This window comes from Falco cherrug, chromosome 10 (genome assembly GCF_023634085.1).
Source record: "Falco cherrug isolate bFalChe1 chromosome 10, bFalChe1.pri, whole genome shotgun sequence".
Classification (NCBI taxonomy): domain Eukaryota; kingdom Metazoa; phylum Chordata; class Aves; order Falconiformes; family Falconidae; genus Falco; species Falco cherrug.
In genome coordinates this window covers 28,459,323-28,480,263 of record NC_073706.1, presented here as the reverse complement: position 1 = coordinate 28,480,263, position 20,941 = coordinate 28,459,323, and the positions used below count along the sequence as shown (strand labels likewise).

General features: G+C 39.3%; 1 protein-coding gene across 1 annotated transcript in view; it reads right to left on the bottom strand.

The window, feature by feature from the left end:
- Positions 1–20,941, bottom strand: part of GALNT18 (polypeptide N-acetylgalactosaminyltransferase 18) — a 328,676-nt gene that overhangs the window by 263,894 nt on the left and 43,841 nt on the right. The gene's annotated exons all lie outside the window — the stretch shown is intronic.

Here is a 20,941-nt window from a genome sequence, read left to right as displayed (position 1 = left end):
AACAGAGTTGCTTTTTTCTCTAGGGCAGTTGTTGAAGTTAGAACCTTGAGCAAGCCACAAAATGGTTCTGTAGCAATAACAGAGTTTGTACAGACTAAGTGTCATTGACATGGTAATATTGCTTGTTACTTCCAGGGTCTGGCACAGGAGAGTTTTAAGGCTTTTCTCAACAAGTTTCTTGCTGTTCTGGTCCCACACTGGACTCTATAAATAATTACTTGTACATGTGTTTTCTTTTTTGTGTGTGTTTCACTGCAGACAGATTTGTCATAGTATTTCTTAAGGTACAACTTTTTCAGCAGACAGTCAGCAAGACGAACATTAAAGTCAGGTCACAATTTCCATTACAAACGCTGATTTCCAGAATCTTACCACCCTTGAATAAAAATGTCCTGCAAGCAGAAATTAAAACTCTGCAGAAAGCGAATAAAGAACTAAAACAGAGGCCCAGTTTTGCACCTACTACCACTGGTTTTCTAAACCTGTTTCCAGTTTTCACCAGTCAGTAATCTGACCCTCCTAAAAATCTTATTTTCCCAGTGCAAAGCAAAGCAGACACATTGTGCAAATGACGTCCAAGCACCTATTGCAACAGACTGGCAGCTGCAACCAAACCCTCACAGCCACTGTTCTGCAGCAGGGACAGGACAGTTTGTACTGTTTAAACAAACATGATAATGAAGGTTTGTTTTAAAAAAAATTAAAAGCATTTGAGTACCCCAAATGCTAAAATCTCATTTAATGATGGAAAGTGTTGTATGTCCTGCCAACACCCAGGCACAATGCTGCAACTTTAACAAGCTGCTTAATTTTCTCTCTAACGCCTAAATGTATGTGATAGACTTGTGGTGCCGTATCACCCTCAGCTGGGAATTGCTTTAACTTTATTGTTTGCTGTCACAGTCTGTATGCTCTTCCATGTTTTAGTGATTGTGAAAGATCAGTAAAGAAGGATTACTTAGAAACTCTGAAAAGGAAAAAATCCACTAGGGAACTTGAAACAACAGTAAACCTGAGACCTATTGTACAGCACAAAAGATTTCATGAGAAAGGGAGAAAGCCTTTGAATTGTGAAAAATAATGAGAAAGAGGTGACACTGCAGGACCACTGCCAGAAGATATTTAAGGAAGTATCAGAAAAGATAAGTACCCATCTTTTGGGCAGCATTGTGTTCCCAGGGTCCCATCCTTGTGGACTGATACAGTACTTACTGTCGGCAGAGATTATGAGTTACTGCTGTTGCTGTTACAACAGACATCTCATACATTTTCATTGGTCTTTCCTTCTAAATTAAAATTGGTTTGTAAAGACTGTGGTCTGAATTCAAGAGGCACATAAGCAGCACAGTACTGTGTTACCGTGTGTTTCAAACACATTAATGATGAAGAAGGATCCTTTGGGCATAGTTTCATTACATCCACGAGGCCAATGCTGGCCCAAGGGGCAGTACCACTCTGCCAACTAGAAATTTCCATCCCTTCTCTGGTTTTAGTATCAACATTTGTCAATTGACCTGCCAGTAACATAACTTTTTTTTTGGTCAAGTTTCACCATAAAGCACTACAAATGATAGAACTAGCCTATGTGAGGTGAGTAAGAACTAGGCCCCAGATTTTGGCAGTAGCACAGAAGCCAGTTGTGACTCTGCCGTTTCTCATGCCTAGAAAATAGGAAGCAACGTTTGTCAAGGCAGATGACACCTTTTTAGGAGATGACCTAATGCAGCTAGGAGAAAAACTAGCAGGTTCAAACACTCAAGCCCTTCTTCAAGAAACATACCTCCTGAGGAATGGATTTGCCAATCACTTGAACACCGAGAAAGGTAGTTACCTGTCAAAACCAACCAAACAAAAAGTTTGATAAGTCTTTGGGCCAGAAAGAGAAAATGACCCCACAGCTTGGTAGCTGCATGATTAGTTTGTAAGACCAAGTGCAGTTCCTGTTGCAATTAGTATTAAGTTATTTTATATATAGTGAAAGTATTTCAACTGGAGAATACAGAAAACTTGCAACAGAGTATTCTTGATCCTATTTGCTAACATACTCTCATGAGAGACTCAGATTCTGTCTTCAAATTGGATGGGCAAGTGAATTAAGCCTCTCTTCTTCTTGTGCTAAGTAGGTAAAACAAGCTTGTGCTATTCAGCGTTTATTGGATGTTGGTACCTCCCTTGTGTTTCCAGGGGTCTGTGCAAGTAGGAAAGACAGGAAAATATATAACTTGTAAAAAAACCTGCATCAGCTTTGATTTGGTAGAAGTGCCACGATATTCAAGGTGTAAGCAGTTTTTCACATGAATACTAACTAAAACTTAGTGGATCCTGACCTTGACATTGTCTCATAGGAGAAAGCTCTTACGAACAGTCTGAAGTGCATGAACCTCTTCTCTCAGCTACTGAATTTCTACTCTTTTATCACTAGCCTGTCCTCAAGGTTATTCAGTTCCTCTTTATCATACTGTAATTCTCTTGCACAGTAACAATGTTTCCCAGCTGTATGCCAAAGCAGGTTTCATTAGCAAACTCTTTGTTACTGCACAAATATCATTAATGAAAGCATTACATGTTTGGCCCCAAGAAAACTCCTTGAACATCTCTAGTAGCAAACTCTCCCTAGCCTCATAATGCCTCTTAAGGAGGTGCCAGCCTCACCTTTTCATCCTTAAATCCCAAAGCTTCATTATAATACCCAGTGTGTGATTTATCTTAATCTGCTAAGTACAGAACTAATAAGGCATTGTAATGCTATAGTGAGCTATACTTGCAGAAAGGTGTAGACTTCTTCAAATGCAGCATGTCTATCCTAATGCTTGCATGTAAGCAGGAAAAAAATATTGGCCTAAGACAATAACAATTTACCAGAAGACAGAATAGGAAAACATTTGAGTTATATTAGAATCAGTCAAAACAAGATGAACTTACCTGAAATATAGTGGTCCGAGTATAAGCCACACATAGAATCTGATTCCAGCAACATCAAAGAGGTAGCAAAATACTTGTTATTAATTTATCAAAAAACAGTAAAACAAGAAAATGCTTGGTTTTTTGAGAAGCAAAAATCTATATGTTTCACACTTTAATTAAAACAGTGGGTATGGATTAATGAATTAGTCAACTGCATTAATAAAAAAGAATGTTTTGTGATCCAAAATTAAACAAGAGGCTTCTCTAGACTTATGTTGCATGCTAAATAATTAGCACAACCACCCTCCAACTTTGCCAGATGAAGAAGGGAAAACTCACCAACGAGAATGCCCAGTGGAGGGAACATTTTTGGTCCCAGTCACCAGCTGGTTCTTGGAGGTGTGCAAAGGAGTTATCATAACTGGGGTGAATCACTGACCTGGCTTGTCTGGAGCCCCTAAAATGAGTAAGGTGTCACATCAATTACTGTGTGACAGTTATCAAAAGTACAAGATACCCTGAAGTTACTTAACAGCTACTGTAAGTAATCAGGCAGACCAAGTTCTTGTGTTGTTTCCTGATGCTGTTAGATCAGGATCTTCTTCGCTCCACTTTCTACTCCACTCCCTTATCATTGTTCACTCCTTCAAGATTCCCAGTTACTGTGCAGAACCCATTTCCTTTCTCTAGCCAAGAACTCTGTCACGTGCACCTTGGTGTCAAGCCTTATTTCCTGCTTGTTGTGCTGTAGCACCTGTTCCCTTTTTCTGTTTTGCTTCATACCTGGCAGATTTTTGAACTGCTTTATTCTATATTATATTTAATAGTAGAATAGCTTAATAAAACATGGTTGATTTGCATTCGCAGGATTAGGTCCTCTTTCCAGTCTGTTGTCTAAAATCTGTCAAGTTTATTTGGGGCATATAATCCTAAAAAGCATGGTTTATGTTGTACAAAATAGTAAGTAACCCAAGATGAATGTAGCTGTATGCAAAAAGTACATCAGAAAGCTTTATTTCATTTGCAGTTCTGTATATTATAAGGACACACATGTACCTGAGGACAAGAAAAACCATGCAAATCACTATTAAAAAAATTAAAAAAAAAGTAAACCATTATGAAGAATACAGTATCATTAAGCTTTCTTAAATATGTTCATATATTACTTATAAGAATAATTTACAAGGATATGAAAAGTATAGCAAAGAATTAATTAATTAGGAAATACCAGGATTCAGACTGTGCATATTTTGTTATGATATACATCTTTACTACGTGTACATCTACTATTTCTTCTACATGACCCATGCCTTATTCAGAGTTAAGGCAGATTGATTGCTGTCTTATTGAACTGCTATCCACTATTTGATTTTGTTCTTATTTGTTCACTGGGCAAAAGCCACTAGTCTACTTAGCACACACTATTCCATTACTGCTTTAAAGGAGGAATTTACCAACATAGCCAATTAGTGGGTATGAATCTTCCTCCCTCTCCTCTTACATACAAATGATTTCATAGCAGAGAGAGGGTATGTCTGTACTACGCAATGGAGCATAATGCAGAGTTAATTGCACTATTCCAGTAACTCCACAGCAAACACAGCTCATGCTGTCCACATTAGAGGACAGACTAACTTGGGTACCAAAGGCAGGTTAGAGCAGCACCATGCCCATAGTAAAACACTTGACTCCTAGTACAACTAATCAGAGCTGACATGCTGTCTTCCTTGCAGTGCCAAACGTGGCTGAGAAATGTCTTCTGTGCTGCACTGACATGAGAGGGCTGACAGGCTCTTGGCCTCAAGCCTGGTTATTATAGGGAGGATGAAATCTACAGGAAGTTTTATCCCTTAAACTCTATGACCACGCATCAACTTCGACACTGTTGACACCTACAAAGCAAATTATTTTAGAAAAAAAAGCATTATTTAAGGAACAGATCAAAATTACTATGCTTTCATTTATGTGGTTTAATCCAAATGGCATTTCTGGTGGAAGTGGTGAGATTTTCCAGTAGAGCTGTAGAACTACAGACTTTTTTATTGGTCTAAACCACAGTAAAAATTACTGGATAGACACTGGGCAGTAGATAAGACTCTTTGCCTGAATCAGGCCTTGAGTGACCACCTCCAGATGCCCTTGAACAGCAATCCCTCTTGATATTACACCCTATGGTATAATACCAGACTTTTTTTTTTACTGGTAAATCTAAGAGGTACTCTTAGTAAGGCAGTTCCTTAAAACAGGAATTTCTTGCTTCTTAATAAACAGATAAACATGCTTTAATGTCTGAAAGCCAATAGAAAATTGTGGTATTTGGTGACATCTGATGGAAGAATCAGATTAGGCTTTTCTCATCCCATTTACTGTCACATAGTAGGGGGGTCACACACCTGGAGTTTTAACTCGGTAAGGCATAGAAGGTAACTGTGACTTTCAGTCATGTCTTTGTTGGCAATGCCTTTATTTCACAGAAGTGAACATAGTACTTTGCTAAAATGCCTGAGTTTGTTTTAAATAATAAAAAGAAGTGTTGGGAATGCTGTGTTCATGTTAAAGGTATTCCTAAGGTCCTAAATAAAGATTAGTATGCTTGTATGTGTTACACACTCCATTATCTTCACAAATACAATTATAATTTATAATATATTGTTTGAAAATAGGTACTGTTTGAATGAAAAGCTACAGACAGTAGATCCCTGCATATGCTAAGAGAACAGAAGGTCAGCCTGTAGCATCCAGAAGATCCTGTTTACTAATTCATGCAGTGTTTCACAGACATGCTATAAGGACACAACAGCAGCATTTTTGCTTCTTGGTATTCTGCAGTGGTGGAGAGCTTATTGGATTTTTTCCTCACTCGCCTGTCATGCCCTAAGGGTTTCTAGACCATTAATGATCAATAGATCCGTTTAGATAAGAATGATAATTCAGACGATTGAAAAACATATATGCTTCCTTGATGGGCCTGTGGTATTATTTGCAAATGAATTCACTGTTTAACCCTCCTGAGAGTAACAAATGTGCTATTTGAAGAGCATGTTTAGAATACCAGAGATGCTAGCTTTGACGATTCCATAACTGCAGTCTAGTGTTTGGTTTATTTGTCTAAATACTTCACAAATATGCTTGCTTTAAATTTACCAACTTCACAAAGATCTTGAGCTCTGTTTAGACCTTATGACCTCATTGTATATTTAATTACTGCAGCAGCCTCTGCAGTTACAAATGTAAAAACGTTCTTTCTTAAGAAGCTGCTCGGTGTTGTCAAAGGTTATTTACAAGTCCAAAGCAGGCAAAACCCAAGATCCAAGAACCCAGTCCTTCTCATCCATACATTTAAAGCCACCTTCATTCTCTGCTTTATGTTCACCATCCTTTTTACCCATCATCCATGCCTCCTGCATGCATGCAATAATGACAGATACAGATCTAGAGTTACACCAACTGGGAAAGAAGCAGGCATGGGGTCCACACGTAACAGCCTAGGAGGACAGGACAGGACAGCCTACCTACATGTAGGACAGCCATGATAGCCCCACACAAGAAAATACCCATCTAAAGAATTACTTTCCTTCATATATTACATGTACTTCTTACTCCTGCATATGCCACAGACATTTCATACACACACAATTCTGTCTCCATCCATCCTTCCAGCTGCTTTGCTGCTTCCTATGTACAGGGTGCATTCTCCAAAATTCCTTTGACATCTGGTCTGTGCCCCACCCAGTCCTTCCTCACCAACCACATGCACACCCTGTGTCATTACAGGTACTCTCCTATTTGTTCTCTTTTTATTTGACCTTCTTCCTGGAGAAATATCATAATTTATTTCCATAGTGACTCCTGAAAGTACAGATTTTTGTCTTGCTTTAGACTAAAGAAAACAAGACAGACAAAAGTCATCATGGGTGAGACGGTGTAGCAGGTGCGAGAACCTGGTACAGTAACCACAGGGACCTTGAGCCAATTCAGACAACTGTAAGGGTGGCTGGGAAACTCAGATTTCTCTTATTTCTTACGCTTATCCAGCTCTGATGGAGAACTTTTTTCCCACCAGTTTATCTATATGATCAGTAATCTTATTCTTTATTATCAAGTTTACCATCTCTCGAAGGATCAAAGTCAGACTCATGGTCCAGCATTCCCGGCATACTTTCTAGAGTAGTTTTGTGGACAGGACAGACTTCTGCAATCTTACTGCTTTTCTGGTATTGAAATCACTTTAAACTATGGTTGGGGGTGGGGTTTTGGGGGGTTTTTGGAGGGGGGGTGGGTTTGTTGTTTTGAGGTTTTTTGCATCCTATGCAAGCTGTTCCTCAAATTCTCTCTTACCCTTCTTAATTTCCCGTTTACATTTGGTCTGCCATGAGTTATGGTCTTCCCTGTTTCCATCTGGAGGACAAACTTTCTGTTATAAATGCCAGTCCTTTCTACATGATAATAACCTTGATTTTCTATTGAGCCATGTAGGGTTTTTACTGGACCACTGTGTTTTCAAATTTCAGCACAAGAGTTTGTCTTGAATACTAATACAGTATTTTTGAAAAGTGCCTAGGCTACCTCTAGGGTTCTTGCTTTTTAGCCTGCTTCTCCCTTAATGCTTTCTCTTCCTTTTGACCAGTTGCCTCATTAGTATGCAGTTCCCTTTCTTTAAAGTGAACACTGGTGTTCTGGATTTATTTTGTTTAGTCTCTCCTGCTGCAGTGTTAAACCTAGTTGTATTGTAATTGCAGTGACAGATCAGTTCTCCCACATGCTTCTTGAGCTGCTCCTGTGCAATATTCAGGAAAGCAGCTATTTACTAACTCCAAAAAAATTATTTCTATGTCCTGTATAGATGATGAGGCATTAATTCTATTGGTAGATGAAATATTCCAATTACCTGTCCTGAACTTGCACATCCTCTAAACACTATCTATATCTGGATTGAGGGTGGGGGTAATCACACAATCCTAACACTACATTTTTATTGTTACAGTATGATACTTCCAATCACAGGGATTTCATATAATTTTCTCTTTTTCAACAATGGTTTCATTCTGTTACGCTTCATTTTAGACTCAAACCCCAACACAACCCCTCCACATGCCCGTGGCAACTTCTGTAAAGTTGATAGCCTGGGAACATCACATCCACCGATTACCTTCTTTCTGCAAGGTCTCCAAGCCGCCTCTCGGTCAGGCTCATCATATGAAACCAGTTCTCTCATTTTCCAGGCTTCTAGCACTGGCAAGTTTTGCCCTTGGTCTCTTGCCCACTGTATTGGACACATTGTCAACTGACATAGGAAGGATCCTGATTTGCTTTCCCTACTTACTGCAGTTGTGCTGCTTTCTTCCCAGCCTTTTCAGACATGCACTGAACATTAGCCACAGCCGTTTGGGGGGATCACAGCCATCTGACATCTGTGCTCCTCTACATCTGTCAGATTCCCTCCAGTTTTTAGCACTTTTTCAGGGCCAGCAGCCTGGCTTATTTCTAAACAAGGTTTCAACCCTTCCTTCCTGTTCCTCCTCTTCTGAAATGTTCCCCAGTTCCTAATGTATGCAAATCTCTTATCCTAATATCTAAACTAAATGATTTCTAACTGAATATTATGTTAATTTCTGTTCATGAACAACAATTGATCATCATCATCTTAAAAACTCCCCATCTATCACAGATTAGACTGCTGCCAGAGCACAGAATTTCTAAAACATTTGAATTTTATGAAAGGCTATTAACAGGCAGCTGCCAGATTATTAGCAGGCAGCTCAAGTATCCTATTTATCCAGACAATAACAGTATCAACACTGTAGTGCAAGCTTTTCCCATACAACTCTTATCAATTTATCTCCATCATGCCCAAGAGAAATTCCAATAGGGAAAAGGGATTGTAATGTGTCCCGTGAAGCCTCATTCATGCCAAGCTGTTACAGATAATGATTCAGAGAGGAGAAAAGGATGTGGGGCAGCATCCAGAACCTGTGGAATAATAGGGTGTTAAATAACTAGCGCCTGTTTGCAAAGTTCAGATAAATATCAGGCAAAAAACATTCACTGGTCCTTCAGCTTCACCTTACAAGATGACAACCACGCTCCAGCACGCGTAGAAGGGGAACTTCAGGTTAGTTGGTTAATAATAATAATATTAAAAAAAAAAAAAAAAAAGAGAAAAAAGTGTATCCCATCCCAGAAATGGTTCCTTAACAGTCAAGCAGATACATTTTAACCGGCTGCACATCTGTGTTCTCATTTGGACCTTCACTTCTGAAATCACAGGCACTTTCAGCTGAGGGAGAACTGTTAAAGGTATAGCTTCTATACAAAGGCATACCACAAATGGTAATTGCTTGTAGCCAACAGCAGTTCAACCCATAAACAAAATCCTATCTCTGTACCTCTTGAAAGAATTACCGCTCCTATGACTAGAATGGGCGAGTTATTTCACCCCTTCTTCATTTTGTCTCTGTAGTTTAACTTGTGGAGTTATTAATTAAACTGTATACAATGGCATATCTGATTTAAAATGTGAAAGATACATGGTAAAAATCATCTTATTCAAAAAAAAGTACATCATTTGAAAATATCCAATCACTTCCCAGCGTTGCTCAGTCATATGGTAACTGTCATGGGCTAGATGAATGCTAGGAATGAATACATACACAGAATCACAGAATCATTTAGGTTGAAAAAAACATTTAAGATTGTTGAGTACAACTGTTAACCCAGGACTGCCAAGTCCACCACTAAGTCATGTCCCTAAGTGCCACATCTACACGTCTGAGGTACATCCACATTTAAAAAACCTTAAAAGCTCTGAGGTAATTTGTCAGAACTGTATAAATATGAATCAACTATGCAATCATTTTATCATATCACAAAGCCCCAGGAGTGTAGTATATATAATCTGGGTGACTTACTAATGAGGATGAGCCACATGAGAGTCTTGTTTAAGTACATCATGTTGACTAGGAGCCCTAATTTCAGTCTTTCAAGATTTTTCTGCCCTCTGAGGGCAATTACCCACAAAATACCAGATGCATGTTAGAATGACTGCAGGTCCAGATTGGTACAATTTGCGGTTTGGAGTATCTGCTGCAATATAAAAAGAATTTCCATAGCAGTCAGATCAGATCAGTGAAAACAGGTAAGGGAAGTCAGAGCTGCAGAAAGCATTCTAAAAGACAGGTGAAAGTTAATGGTCTCATCTTCATGTCAGAGAAATGTCATAAAGCCCTCATGACACCTGGAGGAGGCATTGCTATAAACTAAGAATCAGAATGGGGAAAGGTTAAACAAAACATTGATTGTACTGTCTGGTGTGACAAGCACCAGACAGTGACTCCTTGTAGGAATGTGCCACAGATTCCATGACAACAAAAAGTAAGATATTTATAACTTTGAAAGCAAGTCTGTGTCTTAATGCCACAGTTTGCATTCATGGCCCAAGGATAATTTCAAAAAGTTTTGCAAGAAAATACCATGGCTGTTTAAGGGATTAGGTGTGCTTTGATTCATGTATGACCTGCAAACTGGCAATGTATTTGAGAAGTGACATTTTCCAGGATGGTAACTGCCAGCAGAGCTGGGTGCTTTAAGCAATGGTGACTATGAAGCCTACAGTGCAGGAAGACTGATCAGTTTTGAAGGGCCTGTTGTGCAACAGAGACATACTTACTGAGCCATAAAATGAAAATAATCATAATCTGTGCCCCTTCCCTTCAAGCACCACACATTTAATAAAAACAAATATCTTGGTGAGTCTGCCATCTCTCATCTCTGTATGGCCTGCATAGAGCATGTGTGTTTTGACTTCAGCATCATACCCATATATCATAAAGGAAGGATTTTCTTGAGTTTAATGAGCTGAAAGTTTCAGTGAAGTTTTCAGTCCTTCCGCAACATTCATTTTATCCTCAATAAGCAACTCTCACTCTCTCAAAATTAAGTCTTTCAATCCAGATTTAGAGTTCTTGCATATCCCTCAAAATCCAAGCACGGTTGCATACTGTCTGTCCTGAAACTGTTAGTGACATAAAGAAACAGTGATACTTGATACACTGGGCATTTTCACATATTTCTTCCCAATGCCTTTCCTTGCCCAGCCCAACATGGTATTTTTCCTGCCACAATGACACAATTTCCAGAAGTAAGATCTTGTCACCTGGGCCCTTTGCCTTCAGCACAGCCACTCAGTCCCATCACCTACTCTGTGTAAGCTCTGGTATTCATGTGGCTCGGAGGTGAGCTGAAGCCAATTAAATATCCTAATTTCTCAACTTGTTTTTCAGGTTGTTGATTACTCTGCACAGCAGCTATATATAGCATGTAAGCTCATGCCAGCACAAAGAAAGTAACAGAACGAAGTGGTCAAGGCTAAATTCTCCTTTGAGCAACAGCTCAGAGAAGTTCTATTGAAGAGACGGGTCATCACTGCCTAAGTATTTAATCAGAGCAAATAACATCATGTTGTCCAATAACAAGACCTCCGTTTATGAGTTTCCACCTGTGGAAATGGTATCTCCAGTAATGTTAGGAAAGCAAAAGATTTTGGTTTAGTAGCAGAATAGACGGCAAAGATGCAGCTCATACAGGTCTTCACACGCCATGGCCTTCGGACAATTTCACTGGTGATATGGTTGCAAAGGCACACCAGAACCTGGCAGATTTTTAAAATATCAGTAGAGTAGGGTTTCTCATGCTTAATCTTCAGTGAAAAGGAATGATTATATAATTCACTGCACAGTGTACAAAGAGTCAGATTAGGACAGACAAAAACAGAGCAGCCAAGTGAAGAGGCAGAACAGAAAAAGGTTTCAAAACAAATCTTTCTCTAAATATGCATTTTGATGTAGTGAAATGAGAAACATTCAGAATTCATAATCGTAGAATCACAGGATAGTTTGGGTTGGAAGGGTCCTTTAAAAGTCATCTAGTCCAACCCCCCTGCAATGAACGGGGACGTCTTCAATCAGGTCGCATTGCTCAGAGCCCCCTCCAACCTGACAATGAACGTTTCCAGGACTGGGGCATTTACCACCGCTCTGGGCAACCTGTGACAGTGTTCCACCACCCTTACTGTAAAGGATTTCTTCCTTATAGCTGGTCTGAATCTACCTCTTTTACTTTAAAACCATTACCCCTTGTCTCACTGCAACAGGCCCTATTAAAAAGTCTGTCCCCACCTTTCTTACGAGCCCCCTTTAAGTACTGAAAGGCTGCCACCAGGTCTCCCCAGAGCCTTCTCTTCTCCAGGCTGAACAACCCCAACTCTCTCAGCCTTTCCTCATAGCAGAGGTGCTCCAGCCCTCTGATCATTTTTGTGGCCCTCCTCTGGACCCGCTCCAACAGGTCCATGTCCTTCCTGTGCTGAGGACTCCGGATCTGGATGCAATACTCCAGGTGCAGGTTCACCAGAGCGGAGTAGAGGGGCAGAATCGCCTCCCTTGACCTGCTGGCCACACTTCTTCTGATGCAGCCCAAGTTACTGTTGGCTTTCTGGGCTGTGAGTGCATGTTGCCAGCTCATGCCCAACTTTTCATCCATCAATACCCCCAAGTCCTCCACAGGGCTGCTCTCAATCCCTTCATCCCCAGCCTGTCTTGTTACTGGGGGCTGCCCCAACCCAGGTGCAGGAACTTGTACTTGGCCTTGTAGAACCTCACGAGATTCACATGAGCCCACTTCTCAAGCTTGTCGGGGTCCCTCTGGACAGAATCCCTTCCCTTAGTCATATCAACCACACCACACAGCTTGGAGTCATCTGCAAATTTGCTGAGGGTACACTCGATCTCACTGCCTATGTCACTGATGAAGATATTAAATATTGGTCCCAATACAAACTGCTGAGGGACACCACTTGTCACTGATCTCCATCCGGACATTCAGCCATTGGCCATTACTTTCTGGATGCAACGATGCAGCAATTCCTTTTCCACCCCACAGTCCATCAATCAAACCCATAGCTCTCCAATTTATAGAGAAGGATGTTTCTGCAGAAGTTATACAAAAGTTCTTACTAATTTTATTTAAAGCCTATGTAGGCACAAAAGGATTCATCCTGACATTATGATAAATGATGAAACATAACATTAACATAAACTTATTTATATAAGAAACCCTGCTGACAGAGTACATGCTTCTTCATTTTATGTTTTTACATTCTGTCTTTCCAAGACACTCAGCCAGGTCTCCCATCAATTACACGCATGCAAAAGAAGAACAACTTCAATAAATCTTGTATAAATTCATCATTTCTAACTAAAAGGCAATATGTAATAGTAAGCTGATTTTGACAAAACTAGTACATCAGAATAATAAAATTTAAGACCAAATTTATCTGTATTGTCTAAGGAAATGACTACTAGTTTTAGAACAGACAGCACAGTATATATAATTCTTTCTACTTGACTATGCAAAATTGCGTATGCTAACAGAAGGAATCTGGCTGTGTTTGTTCAGTTTAAGTTAATAAGACGGGACTTTTCCTTTGCTGTATCTGTTCTGTCCACTGTCAGAAAACAAGCTCCAACAGGAACTTTGCTTTCCAACAGACACCCCTCTGCTCTACTTCAGACCCCAGCACTGTTGTTCTGCAACTTATAACTAGAGCTTGGAAGTCTTCTGCACAGTACAGTGAACTTTACCTACTTGACTCAGGTAACCTCACTGCTGTGCGGTTTAAGAAAAAAAAAAAAAAAAGTCTACAACTACTTAAACTGATGGCCATACAATAGAGCAACTTAAGCACCACAGACAATGCTAAAAAGAATTGCCTTGACACTTCTGTTCCAGAAGTAAGCATACACTCAAGGAAAGACAAGCAAATCCCAGAGTACAGTGGTAAGGCAACTTAAACAGTGGCAAAAATATTCTGTGTAACTCCCCAGAATACTTGGTTTGATTTCTCTCCTTTGGGAATTAGAATTTTAAAATCCTAATATGGACTTTTAAAAAGAAAAAAAATGGCTTTTACCTTTTAAACTATAGTGCAGCTGTTTTACTAAACAGCAATGTAAAACCAAAGCAAGTTTAATATTGGATTATCAGATGACAGTTCTTAAAAAATACTCTCATTAAAGGTGCTCAGAGCACCAGGTTTTATGTTTTAAAAATGAAGTTACAGGGAAAGCTTCCTCCCTCTTACCATATCCTTGAGGACCTGTGAATACTGTTGTGGGTGGCAGTGTGCTGGCAAAGCAAATGGCAGCAAACTGCCTCCCCTCACACAAGTGATTGATTTATCAGTTTAATAGAGCTGTAAATTGAGAAGAATGTTCCTCAAACCTTAACAGCGAACTACAAGCAAATAATAGGCAACAAGCTCTGTCACAGAATTGAAAATGTAAGTACTTGTAAAATACAGCATATGTTCCTTTTTCCTGTCAGCAGGCCAGAGAAAATCTGACCACTATGATTTCTAGCTACATGCCACAGTCCTTGAATTCTGGTGACACAGTCTTACAACATTAACGTTGGGTGCCCTTGCTTTTGTCTGCAGGGAGCATTACATTTTGCTCAACTTAAAACAGAAAGAAGCCAGTACAAGGGAGTTAAAAACAGTGCAACTGCACTAAAACATGAAAGGATGCTCCCAATGTATAGCAAAACCATAATTCTTTGCTATCACTTAGTGCTTCTGTGTTTACAGAATTCGGAAAGCTACCAATGTCTATAATTGTTTGTAAAAAATATAAAGTGCTGGTAAAATGCATAACTCCTCCACAATTACCAAGATTTCTTAAGTACTTTTCTCGCTCCATCTAAATACATCACTGTCATATTACCCGCCTTTATTTTTTCCCTTGCAAGACTCTGTTCCTGGCATATCATGCTATTTCTGTCTAGAGTTTCTTCTTCCTTCTTCCCATCCCTGCAAATTCAACAGGACATTTGCTAGTTAACTCCTTTATACTGTGAAACAGAGAAAGCAAACTGCATTGGAAAAGGATAGATGTTATCTAGCAGCCTGCAGCAGACTATTGCCAGCTGCACACAGGCTTGAACCTGTAAACACCTGTAAGCTAGTAAAGGTTTTCAAATGATAGAATCAGTTCTCACTCATGAATAATCAGCCATGACAAAAGTATTTGAGATTTTGTTTTCAAGAGTTACTAAAATTGGGCAACTCAAGGCATTTTGGAGATAGAAGTTGGGGTAGGGAGACTCTAACTTTAGATGAGCATTCTGTTTCAATTACCTGAAAATATTCAGCTTGGGTTTGATGCATTTTTTTGCTCCAGTTTGTTTCAACATTGAAGAAAATACATTTTTTTAAATTGTAAATAATAGTAGGTTTTCCTTCAAGAAGAGGTGGTGGGATGGATTTCAATATCAACATTGTTAAAAATATAAATTTCTTTGTTGTGGTTGAAACTATGTCATGTAAAATATTTAGTCTTTCATTGTAAAGAAAAAGCATTTAGTTGAAAAATTTCCAACTGTTTTTAAGTCTTTCACAACCAGAACAGCAGACTTTATTCCATCTTTCACTGAATACTGGCAAGGAAAAGGCCAAATACTCACAGAGATTCAGCAATATCACTGTAGGCCTTCAAATCCTTTCCCAGCAGCTGTGGCTTTAGAAACAGCTCAGACACACCTGCAACCTTGTCTGCAGCCCAGGGGAAATAGAAAGACACCAGTCACATGGGACTGGCTTCATAATATATGGTCTTGTGGTTGCTTTTGCTTTTAAAGCAATTGTCCTTACTGCAGCTGTTGTAACAGTCAAGAAGACAGCACTGTATGGCCTTTGCCCTATCTCCTGCTGCAAGGCAAAAGCAAGGAAACAGAAAAGAGCAGGCAAGAGTAGTGAGGGGGAAGCAGCTGCACCTTGCCAGCATACTACATCCAACAGCTTGTTTAAATTCTGCAATGCCATTTAAATATTGACCTTCATTAGCTTTTACATACCCTCTAACCTCTTGGAAGTCTTTAATATGCTCAGCTTTATCAAGTGTGGTCTTTTCACTATGATGTCAACTCTCTATCCCTTCCTACCACAATTTGTAAAAAATTTTTACATGATGTTTAATTAGAAGTCTGAGCTCAGTACTCACCAGAAATAGAAGTCAAATAATACCTATCTGCCTCACAAGAACAACTTCTTTTTACTACTGAACAGAACCCCACAATCCCCAAAATGCAAGAGCTTCCAAGTCCCTATTATGTCCATGAAAGTCAGAAGTCTTCTGCATTTGAAAGCAATTCAACATATTTCAAGAGTGCTGAAATGCCTCTTTCTTCTTCCGATAGTCTAGAAGCATATGCATGTGCAATGTCTGCCTACTGGATTAAATGCACTAAATGTTTAACATGTATTAAATATTACTGAAGAAGCAAACACTGAACTCTGGCCTTTGATGACTTTGCCCCAGCGTTTTTCTTGCCTTGTCTTTCTCTGTTAGAATTAAATCAGTAGGCTGTACCCTCAGCCTTTCTTTTATAGAAAATAATCAGGCTAAAATTAGTTTTTATATAGTGGAGAAAAATATGATCAACTTCAGTGAGAAGACTACATCCCATGAAATTAAACTTGTTTACTTGCTTCAGTCTTTTAAAACATTGTAACAGCAAATTTTAAGGTATTGATACAGGAAATGATCTGCCAAACAGACAGCCCAAATGAAAGTGATGCGTGCCATAGCTTTATAGTGATACAGGCTGCATACAACTGATAGTCTTGGCTACTGCTGACTCATAGGACCACATGCTACTTGTAAGCAGTATCTCAATGTAGCTAGTATGAAATTCTCTAGTTTCTTATATTTTTGTCTTGGGAGCACATTTAAAAGTAATCAGTTAATGAACTTGAAAGATAAAAGAAACTCAGCTCATTCTAGAACCCTATTTACCATAAGTTTAGCAGTTTTTCAGAAAAATGTCATTTTCCTGAATCAACTTACACACTGGCTAGACCATTACAAACTTACAATCTCATTTGGACTTGAAAAATCAAACTTACTGAGCCAAGTCAATAAATAATGCTGTTCAGGATGGACAATAAATAACCAATTTAGCTCCTTTCCAAATCCACTTACAAGTAATCATGCAAACATTAAACCGTTTTATAACTGATATCTAATGTCTACATAATAATACATTTATTAGAGTTAATAATTCCTGTTATGCTAGTAAATGGACTAGCATGGTTCATCACCATCCCTAATAGTCTCTTTATGAACTAAGAGGGAGGCTGCCAGGGAGTGATTGGTATACCACATGAACAAGGCTTCTTTAATGCACTGTTTCTCGTTTCTAGAGAATAATGTTCATGTCCAGTCATGGGCCTGTCTTGTCACATTATGACAGATTCAATTTCCCAAGTTTTGTCTGAAGAGTACAGTGACTGCAGTAGACTGGAAACATGGAGGCAACTAGAAATCTTAAAAAAAAAGTACCAAAATAGCATATTGTACAACTTGAAGATTCTACATTTCTACCATTACATTTCCCATAGAAATAAGCAAAAGTTAGTTTTCATCTGTCAGATAAAGCTTTCAGGTCCTCTACACACACTTGATAGCTTTCAAGCAATTTGTTTGGCAATTAGAGTTGGATAAGAAATTGTTTCTCTTCCAAATGAGGTGCTCAGGACAGAAACCAAGCAGGAAAAAAGTGATTCTGAACCCCCCTTTGTGTTTCTCAGGCTGTGAGTGAGGCTGTGTTTCCTCTTAGACCCTGGCAGAGGCTTAGTTAGCCCTACCTTACGCTTTGTTTCTCAGAACCCCTTTCCAGGCCCTGGGAAACAGCTGCAGCACAGTATACTTCAGCTACATCCCCATCTCACCCTTGGGCTATTAATTTTCCTATACTGCCATATGTTTCTTATGTTAGGGCTAGAAGTAGGGCTGGTGTGAGCCATTTCATGAGTTACCCTCTCTAGTCTGAAAAACAGCCATGGGCAAGGATATTTATTAAGCTATTTCTTCTCTCTAAGGGCCCTTTTATATAGCCAGACCTGGGGATTTTGCATACAAGTCCTTTCTATTTAATTTCTAGAGAATGTTCCTTGGCATTGATTATGTCAAGATACCATTTTTCCCCTACTGCTTGCTAAAACTTCTTTAAAAATGCTTAAAAATCCTCCTCACTTAAGCTTCTCTTCATATATCACAAAGTGGAAAGAAGAGCATTTTTAAAACAAAAGTCATGAGCTTGTGGCCATTTAATTATTATATTGAATGTAAATACTATAGATGAGAAGATTGATTGTTGTCTGCTATCCTCTATTCTTTTAGCTATGTGCATCCTAAACAGAAGCCTGTAACAGCCCTTCATGTCATCAGTGCAGAACATCAGCGATATCCTGGACATAGGGTTGTTTAGCCATGAGTGCCCACTCTGCTGCAAACAAGGAAAGTGACTCACCATCCTTTGATGCACTTGTAGAACCACCTCTGGTGACTGAAGGGAATTATCATATTTTTTACTGACAAGGCATATAAAGGATATGAGAAAGAAACAATACCGCATCAGTGTCAATAGCAATAGAAATGACTTGCTTAATCTGCCAGTAGCTTGAGGTAATGTCACTGAAAGCTTACCTTCATAATATTGCATTTGCAGGCGAAGCCTTGTCAGTCGACAGTCTCATTTATGGTTTCATATCTCTAAACTATCACTGAAGAAAAGTTTTATTAAAAGTAACTGACAATATCATTCCCTTCCTTGTCACCATCTTAGCCTGAATCCCTGTCCATTAGGGATATACTGAAATCATCTTTATTTGGATAGAATTTTCTAAGGAAAAAACTGTACAATTGCTGCCCATACCCTTCCTTCTCCAGCTTCACCTGGCTGCCTCCGAGTAACCCTTCATAAGAACACAACATTAAGCCAAAACGTAGAATTTAAGGCCTGTTCATCCTTCCTTGAGTAAGTCCCAGTGAGAGGCTGTAACACAGGGGTTAAGCACAGGCTTGCACAGCTCCTGCTCCAGGCCATGCTCTGATAATGACCGCTCCTCTCTCTCAGCAAGACCGGGGCAGTCTTTGGACTGACTGTCAGCACGCAGCTTGGGCCAGTTACCAGATGGATTTTGGTATGGGGCTGGCCTGTCTCCTCCTGTCCTCCTTGGCTTGGGTCACAGACCTGAACAAAGGCTAAGAAATTCAGTGGAAAGAGATGTCCCAGGTGTTCCTTCCTGTCTTGCAAAGGCAAGTAGAAGGAAAGGTTCCCTATTCCTTCTTTTTTTCCCAGCTAAAACATAAATGGGATTTTGGCTTCATAGTCTTTGCCACTTAATGCCATTAGTACAGATCAGTGAAGCAGCTTTCCCAGAAGCAGCAGGACATGGTTTTGCACTCGCTACGCAAGCTAACCTCATCTGGATCTGAGCGCTGCTAAGCTGAAACGACTTTGGTGGAAGTTCTGCCTGAGTGAAGAATACTGTCTAAGCTAAAGTTGAATAAGCCCTTGTTTTACACATCCTATTTATTTGAAGCTACCTTTTAATTAACAGTGATTAAAATATCAGAAGCTTTTAAATAAAAATTGCAGTTATATTAGCAATATACGTTGATATCTATATAATATATATATGGTTATATTAGCAATAAATATAGAAAACAGCTGAATGAGGAAGAATAGGAGCTTCATGACAGACAAGGTCCTCTCCATGTTCATAATTTCCGTGATGCGATATTAAGATGGTGACTTATGACTAGCATGTCTTTTAAATAAGAGACCCCCTTTTTGTTTTAAATAATGCTTCTTAAGATGACTCTGGAGTACCTCCCCAGAAATGTGTTTCTTATGAGCTGAATTAATTTTTGCTGACTTTGTCACAAATAGTCACCAGTCACCCTAAACACGTCCCCCAAAGAATCAAACAGCCAATGAAACTTCACGTAGCTCTAGAATTTATGTGCTTAAAATATGCATCAAGTATTTCAAACCAATTTCTAGGATGTTTTAGACCATAAAGTCTGCTTTCAGCTATTGTAGATCATTGCTTCTCCTTTACAAGAAACACTGTTTTACAGGTTTAGAACTCAGCTATAAGAATGTGCTCCAGGCTAAAGCTCAGTATAAAAGGTCTCAGCTAAAGGATAATTTTTTTCACTACAACTTTTTTCTGCTTTGTTTAGCTATTTAAGATTACAGGTGCCTTAAAAAATCCCCTTCCACTGTAGGATTATTCCCAATACCAGGGACTGATTTATAATCTAAACTGCAGGAAAGAGAAAGGTAATCCAAATTTAGAAAAAACAAAACAAAACAAAAAAAACACCAAACCCTGCCCCCCCCCCAAATGCTGGAACTGTGAGTTTTACATGGTCAAGGGTTTAGATTTTTAAGATAATGTATGAGCACACATTTTAAGGAGCCATAACTTAAAGTGCAACTTCAGACCATACAAAAGGATGTAACATAATCAATGTATTACTGTTCCATACTGCGAGATATGTGACAGGGTGCTGCATCAATGCACCTCTACATATTGACAGTTTGGAGTTCTTCAAGGCCTGGAAAACAACCAGCTAAAGTTATTTGGACTGTTTGTTCAAGCCAGCACAAATTTTACAGGTTATTTGACCTTAAGATATGAATACATACCTAGGGTTAACAGACCAAGCCCAAGAATCTAGTTCAAAGAGGTATGCCAGGTACTAAGAGGTATGCTTAGGGACAAGGCTGAGCATACTTAGATTGTACCCAAAGTGCAAGGTGTGGTGGTTTGACCCTGGCTGGACACCAGGTACCCACCAAAGCTGCTCTATCACTCCCTTCCTCAACTGGGCAAGGGAGAGAAAAATATCACAAAAGGCTCATGGGTTGAGATAAGGACAGGGAGAGATCACTCACCAATTACTGTCACAGGCAAAACAGACTCGACTTGGGGAAATTAGTTTAATTTATTAACAATCAAATCAGAGTATGATGATGAGAAATAAAATCAAAACTTAAAACCACCTTCCCACCAACCCTCCCTTCTTCCAGGGCTTAACTTTACTCCCAGTTTCTGTACGTTCTCATCATGAGTGGCACAGGCGGATGGGGAACAGGGGTTGTGGTCAGTCCATCACACATGGTCTCTGCTGCT